This window comes from Telopea speciosissima, chromosome 10, assembly GCF_018873765.1.
Source record: "Telopea speciosissima isolate NSW1024214 ecotype Mountain lineage chromosome 10, Tspe_v1, whole genome shotgun sequence".
NCBI lineage: Eukaryota > Viridiplantae > Streptophyta > Magnoliopsida > Proteales > Proteaceae > Telopea > Telopea speciosissima.
Window position 1 is genome coordinate 20,248,212 of NC_057925.1, and position 7,812 is coordinate 20,256,023.

Genomic DNA, 7,812 nt, shown 5'->3' on the forward strand with positions numbered 1-7,812 from the left:
GTCTGCTCACCGGCCTGGACCAAGTCAGTATCACGACCCCGCCTCACAGTCTGGAGCTCCTCCTCCAATGCTCGGACCCTGGCAGTCAAACCCGAGCTCTGGCCCTCCAAAGCTACACTCCTGGAGGACAAGGTACTGATCTCCTCAGCCATCCTCCTCTCCTGGGTGGTACCCTCCTCACGAGCAGCCTTCTGCTCTAGAAGATCCTTCTCCAAACTCTGTAGAGACCGAGCATGCTGGATCTCTTGGAAGACGAATCTCTCAAAGCAGAGTACTGCCTCGGTAGTACGGTGCTAGACCTACAACCAAAGTCGTTGTCAGTGAGCCTCCCACGTGCTAGGTACCAAGTGACAAAAATCAGAAGGTACCAAGTGACAACAATCAGAAGGTACCAAGTAACAAAACTCAGAAGGTACCAAGTAACAAAAATCAGAAGGTACCAACTGACAAAAATCAGATGGTACCAAGTAACAAAAATCAGAAGGTACCACTTACAGAAGCAATGTCCCCATAAAGGGACCTCAACAGCTCCATGTGGCTCATCTCCTGCAAAGCCAGACGCTCAGAAGGAAGTCGACCCTTGTCCAACCACTCCCGTGGAACGTTGCTACCGGCAAAAAGAGAAGCACCTTCTAGGATATCCTAGGGAAGAACCAAAGGAGATGGACCCGGCGGGTCTGCAGCAACACCCGAAGAAGAGACCACTCCCTTGCCCCAGGGGGAGGGTGGAATGGAAGCACCAGATGCAGTAGGAGCAGCAGGGGTCGGCCATGGAAGCTTGACCCTCGAAGAACTCCTCCCAATGCTAGGAGGGTTGAGACCCCCTTCCTCTTGGCACCCAAGCCATAACCACGGTGGGAGGAGGAGTAAGGACCGAAGGGGTGCCGGTGTCCCCTACCCCAGCAGAAGGGGCATCCACAAGAAGCGCGGCCTGGTCAGCAGCCCTCTGAGCCAGCCTCCTCCAAGAACTGGCGCGATAAAGCGCAGGGTCCAGTCGCAGGTCCACTGAACAATAACAGACAGAGAAAGAAAACGAGTCAGCAGTAGATAACCAAAAAGAAAATTCTAGGCACAAGTACCAAGTACGGGTGTTTAAGTTAAAATAAAACCACAAGCGTACGGGTCAATCGTAGCTACGAGTCGAACGCGAGGAGATATACGCCACTCTATTTAACTAACTTAAAAGTAATGCAAAGTGAACCAAATTAAAGTGTTAAATTAAACTAATTAAACTAACAAAAATCAATGCATCCTAACTCATAAGCATCTAACAAAATTAAGGGATTAAATCGGCGTCCTAACACATGAGCATCTAATCTATCAAACTAAAGCGAATTGAAAGGAATAAAAAATGCAGCCACACATACTAACCACATAAAAAGAAATAAGGGAATAAAAATGCATCCATAAACCACAACCATATAAAATTAAAATAAAAGAAATAGAGGGGGAAGAAGAAGAAGATAGAGAGAGATAGAGGAGATGGAGAATGAGATTGAGAGTTTAGATAGTAAAACCTGGATGTACTTGCGTGAATGTAATTGAAAAGTTTGAATACTTGCATAAACTTACCATGGCCTCCTCTTCTAAATCTTCAAGTCTTGTCATCAACTTAAGAACTTAGACTAGAAGGCTTAAAACCTAAACTATAATTAAGAAATTACAATCCAATTGAAGACTTAAATTGAAATTAAAGCATAAACTAAACCTATTATAACTATTAAATCAAAAAAGCAAACTAGAACTTGGAAAAGCCAAAAATCACAAATTAGAAGGAGAAGAAGAGAAGAAATTTCACTAAGTGAATGAACAATTTTTACAAGAGAGGTAGGGGGTATTTATAGGTGGAAGAGAGGAGAAGAGAGAAGCTGGAAGTGTAGGAGAAATATTCCCTAAGAAAAGAGAATATTCTCTTCTCTTTCCTCTTTTACAATGCCTTGAATCCTAAGAAAAAAGAAAAAAAATAGAAAGAAGAAGAAGAAAAGATTGATTACATAGACCTTCTATTTCTAGAAAAGTAAACTTCCAATTCTAACAAATGCTTCCTTTTCTTTGTAGATATCTTCTCTAAGCAATAAAATCAAAGCATCTTTGATTTTTCAACCTTCCATAGATGAGAAAATATAAATCTATCCCAAGTGTAATTCTAGAAGTGTCCTTGAGAAGTTGGAGGAGAGAGAGTAAGGGTGATGACTATGATCCCTTCAAGAATAAATAAAATACCCATTCTGTCTTTCAGAAAATGTGGAGCATGGGGTGCTTATATAGGCCTCACCATTGTGTTCTTTGCAAAAAATCACCCAAAATAGACCCAAATTTCGTCCAATTCGGAGTTGGGAAGCCCAAGATATCTGAAGTTGAAGTTGGACTGTCCAGAGCCTTCCAAATAGAATCTTTCTGGTACAGTAAAGTAACTTCTGATAATTGCGTTAAGGCCCCTCGAATCCGAACTTCCGCTTCACTTTATTTCCGTCCGATTGTCAATAATTATAAATAAACCCCTACAGACCATTTTCGCGCGTCTTAACGAAAACGGCCATAACTTCTTTGTTTCAACTCGGAATCAAGTGCCGTTTGAACCGTTACGAAGCTGACTCGATGGGCTATGCATCCATACTATTAACACCTCTAAAAAGCTTAAAAACATCTCCTTAGTATCATCTCCTCCATTTTCATAATAATTCACCTAAACCCTGAAAAGCACAAGAAAGCATCGAGTAACTTTGTCCAATGTGGTAAAATGTATGCTTTATGCCCTAAGATTTCACACATAAATGTGCTCATCAACGGGCACGAGAACAAAGATCTTACCAGGACTCAACTTCCAAAGGAATAGGAAGGCCTCCGAGTCCAACACTTGAACATCGAACTTGTTGCATCCCAAGCACCAATTGAGGGAGTCATTCAGCTCAAGAGAACGGTTCACACTCTTGAGGTCGTTAGCCTCCCAAGTGGTCCGCAGCAGGCATTGGGGGACCGTAGCAAAGAAAAACTGATCCCTCCAACATTTCACCGAGCTGGTGAGCCCCTCAAAGAAGTCAAAGTTGGCGAAGGGCACCTTAAGGGAGCGGCGAACAAAGTGGTACCACTCATCATTCCCCTTCTTCAACGTGTAGAAGTGCGAGAACAGGGGAACGGCGGTGGTTCGCCCCAGCCGGGTGAAGAACACATAAAAGCCCAAGAGGACCCTCCAAGAGTTAGGCAATATCTGCCCGGGGGTAACGTGCCAGTGGTCCAAGACCAACTCAACAAAGCAAGGAATGGGGAAGCGAAGGCCATAAGCGAAGAAGACCTTGTAGAGACAAACCTCATCCGCCCGATGGGAGAAAGCACGATCATCGCCCCCGGGGACGCGGAGGATAACCTCAAAAGGTATATGGTACTCCTGGCGTAGAGATACCAAGTCCGAGGCAATCAGGATGCTAGAGAACTGCCTTATCCTACTAGTAGGGTCTACAGCCGGGGGCGCCGCCCCAGAAACACTAGGACCCCCTGGGACCAAAGTCACCAGAGGTCCCCTCCTCCTCATCGCTAACAACGGCTCTGGGAGAAGGCAATAGGGGAGGTTATCCACAAAGGAAAATGACCCAGAAGAAGGCTCATCCGTGGCATACCCCTCACTAACAGTGGTAGAGTCAAAATCACTCAACGTCATAGATGAAGATATGGAAGACTTACTTAGGCGGTACTCCCCAATGTCAAGCTGCCAACCCAAGAGATTAGAAAGAGAACTGCCACATGCAAAAAAATGAATCCATAAGGTACCATAAAAAAAAAAAATTTTGGCCGAGGCCATAACTAAAAGGCAGCAGGCGTGGGCGAGAAGGCCAAAGATGCAAGGGCCCAGAGGACAAGGGCGGCAGCCATAGGCGACGGGCGTGAGGCGCAGGCGACAGGCGTAGGCGATGGGTGCGAGGCACGTGACGCTGGTGATTGGTGCGACGTACAAGCGACGATCATGAGGCGTAGGTGACGAGTGCGAGGTGATGCAGGCGATGGGGGAGAGGCACAGGCGACGGGCACGAGACCCAGGTGATAGGCGCGAGGCAATGTGACGCAGATGAAGGGCGTGAGGCAAGGTGACGGGCGCACGGGCTAGACACAGGCGACAAGGGTGAGGAGCAGGTGACGCGATGGGCGGGGGCAAAAGCAGGCATCAGGCGCTGATGCTGGTGACAGGCAACAGGCAACCGACCATGAGGAAGATCGTGGACACAAACCAAGGTCGTGAGCGTGACCAAAATTGAAGGGGCAGTGGATCAAACGGACATAGGCTAGACCAAGAGGCTAATGACTAAAGAAAGAGAAGGCTAAGGCAAAGAAAGAGGGCAAGGGAGAGGTCACCCTGCTCATTGTGACCCAAGAGCAAACACTTGGGGGGTAAATGACATAGTGGCTGATTCCAAAGCAAGAGAGAAAAGCTTCAAAGCAAAGGGAAAAGGCAAAAAGCAAGAGAGAGACAAGAGGAATGAAAAGTGAAGAATGGAAAGAAAGAAAGGAAGATATGGCCAAAAAGAAAGGAAAAAGAAAAGAAAATGCAAAAAGTGTAGTGGGAGGGATTAGAAACCTCCACCTCTTCCACTTCACTAAAAGTTTCATAGGAACATCCTCCGAGAGAGCTCATTTACATCAAGCCGATCACTGACACAAAGACTGGAAAACTACTCTCTTGAACACTCCGTTCCAAGAGAGTGGGGGGCAAGTGATAAACCAAAATTATACCGGCCAATCGTGGCCGCCACGTGTCCTGGCCCAAGAGGGAAGACCATCCCAAGCCCGGATACCTTACGCCTCACTTGATTGGCCCAGAAGGCAAAGAACCGACAAAGACGTCCAAAGTCCAAGACTAAGTACTACACGCAAGCTACTAACATTACCGATGAGATGTACATCACCTCATCAGTTGAAGGTACCACCTACCAGAGGTACAATTCTGGACGGACTCATGCACCAAGGACCTTATCCAATATACAAGGGCGCATGCATGTCTATCTATCGAGAACATCTTCCCTACTGGGACTCTACCTCCCATGGGGGAGCAACTAACCAAGAGATGAATCCTACCAACTAGGAATGCCTATCTACTACGAGGACTACTCGTTACCAATTGGGACTCTCCACACTGCCTCACTCCACTATAAATTCCAAGGTACTCTAGCCCATTAACCCATTTTGAATTCTAACTATTCATCTGTTTGCTCAGAGAGATCTAACTTAGGCATCGGAGAGTCCTAAGCTGGAACCACATCGGTTCTCCCTTGTCACTCAGGTCCTTTTGCAGGTTGCGATACTCAAAGGGACCACTAAGCAATTTCTTGACGCAACACCCGAGAAGCAAAATCCAAACAAGTACTATCTCTTTCATAAGGACACAGGACACAACACGGAAGAGTCCATTCAACTAAAGCGAGAGATAGAACAACTCATCAAGGCAGGGAACCTGAACAAGTATGTAAGGGGAGGTAAAAAAGGCCGTTCGGGTTAAGGAGGTCGAGACCATGATAGGGGAAGAGAGGAGCCACGATGAGAGGAGAGGAGAACAGATAGTGATGGGGACAAAGGCCACCACGAAGAAAGAAGAAATGCTCTAGGACCGAGCAATACCAGGGGAGCCCCAATCCTCACTATAATGGGAGGACCAAGGTAGGAGTCTACAAGAAAGGCAAAAGACCATGCTCGATTTGTTGGGGTAGCAGAAATGCCGAACAAGGTAGACAAGACAGAAACGGTCATCTTCTTCTCAAACATCGGCCTGGAAGGAGTGAGCCTACCGCATAAAGATGCCCTCATGGTGTAGGTGGAGATAGCCAATCGGTCCGTGCATAAAATGTTGGTTGACACCAGAGCGTCCATAGACGTAATCTCATTGGAGGCCTATAGACAGTTCGGGTTCAGTGATGACAAGCTCAAGCCTGAGGCGACCTACCTTCATGGGTTCTCAGGAGCCTCCTCTTCCATTAGAGGAATGATCAAACTATCAGTTGTATCCTTCAACGGCATCCTCAGACAACCAGCCCTAACTGCCCTGAAGGGAATAGTATCACCGATACACCTGAAGATGAAGTTCCTAACAAAGAATGGCGTTTGTGAGATCAAGGGGGACCAGAAGAAGGCTAGGGAGTGTTATGCACTATTTATGAAGAAGAACAATGGCAACACTTGGGGGATGGCTCTGTGTATAAAGAACCTCATTAGCGATCAAAGGGATGAGCTCACAGAACGGAGAGGAAAGCCGGTGGAAGACCTCCTCCCATTCCCTCTTAGCGGGGACAAACCTACCAAGATAGTACAGGTCGGATCGTTGCTGGATGAGGAACAGAAAGATAAGTTGGGGCAACTCTTGAAGGAGAACTCGGATGTCTTCGTATGGTCGGCCTCCGACATGCCAAGCATTCCTCAGCACATTTCCGAACATAGGCTCCATGTGGATCCTACTAAGAAGCCAGTCCATCAGAAGCGGAGGAACTATGCCCTCGATAGATAAGTTGTAATCAAGGAAGAGGTCGAGAAACTGAGTTCTTCGGGGTTCATTAGGAGCAAGAAATTCCCTACTTAACTCGCAAACATCGTGATGGTTCCCAAACCAAATGGCAAGTGGAGAATGTGCGTGGACTACACCGACCTAAACAAGGCATGTCCCAAGGATGAATACCCCCTACCAAGGATTGACCTATTAATCGACGCGACTGTAGGTCATGAGATGCTGAGCTTCATGGACGCATACTCAGGCTACAATCAGATCCTCACGAATGAGGAGGATGAGACCTACACGGCATTCAGGATGAATCAGGAGAACTACTGTTACCGCGTCATGCCGTTCGGGCTAAAGAACGCAAGAGCAACCAATCAGAGGATGGTTAAGAAGATGTTCGCTGCACAGATCGGGCGCAACATGGAGGTGTACATGGACGATATGCTCGTGAAGAGCATCAAGGCCGAGGACCATTTTGTCGATCTAAAGGAAGTGTTCGAGGTATTGAGGAAGAACCAAATGAAGTTGAATCAAGTGAAGTGCGCCTTCGACGTAACATCGGGAAAGTTTCTAGGTTTCATGGTTTCGGCCCGAGGCACAGAAGCTAACCGGCAAAGATCAAGTCCATCTAAGAAATGTCGCCACCCCGAACAGTAAGAGAAGTATAAAGGCTGAATAGAAGGATAACGGCTTTGACGAGGTTCATGTCGCGAGCTGGGGATAAGTATTTGTCGTTCTTCAAAACCTTGAAGAACCTAAGAAGCCCCAAGGACTTTATGTGGATGGAAGAATGCCAGAGAACCTTCGAGGAATTAAAGAAATATCTGGAGAGTCCACTGTTGCTGGGGCGACCAGAACCAAATAAGGAATTGCAGCTCTACTTAGCAGCAACCCCGGTATCTGTAAGTGCAGTATTACTGAAGGAAGAAGGCAAACAACAGAAGACTATCTACTATGTCAGCCATGTATTGATCGATGCACAGACCAGGTATACCAGGATCGAGAAGATAGCCTATGCGCTCGTGATTGTGGCAAGGAAGCTAAGGCCATACTTCCAAGCCTACAAGGTCATCGTACTCACAGACCTACCGTTGAAGAAGGTATTACACAAGCCAGACATATCAAGGCGACTGATCGCCTGGGCGGTAGAATTAAGCAAGTATGACATCAAGTTCCAACCTCGAATGGTAATCAAAGGTCAGGCCCCAGCAGACTTCATAGTCGAATGCACTTTCCCGAAGATCGAGCCAAAAGAGTTAGGACATGAGGCGCATGATCGAGGATTGTGGAAGATGTTCATAAACATGTCGAGTAAAACGATAGGGAGCAGGGCTGGGTTC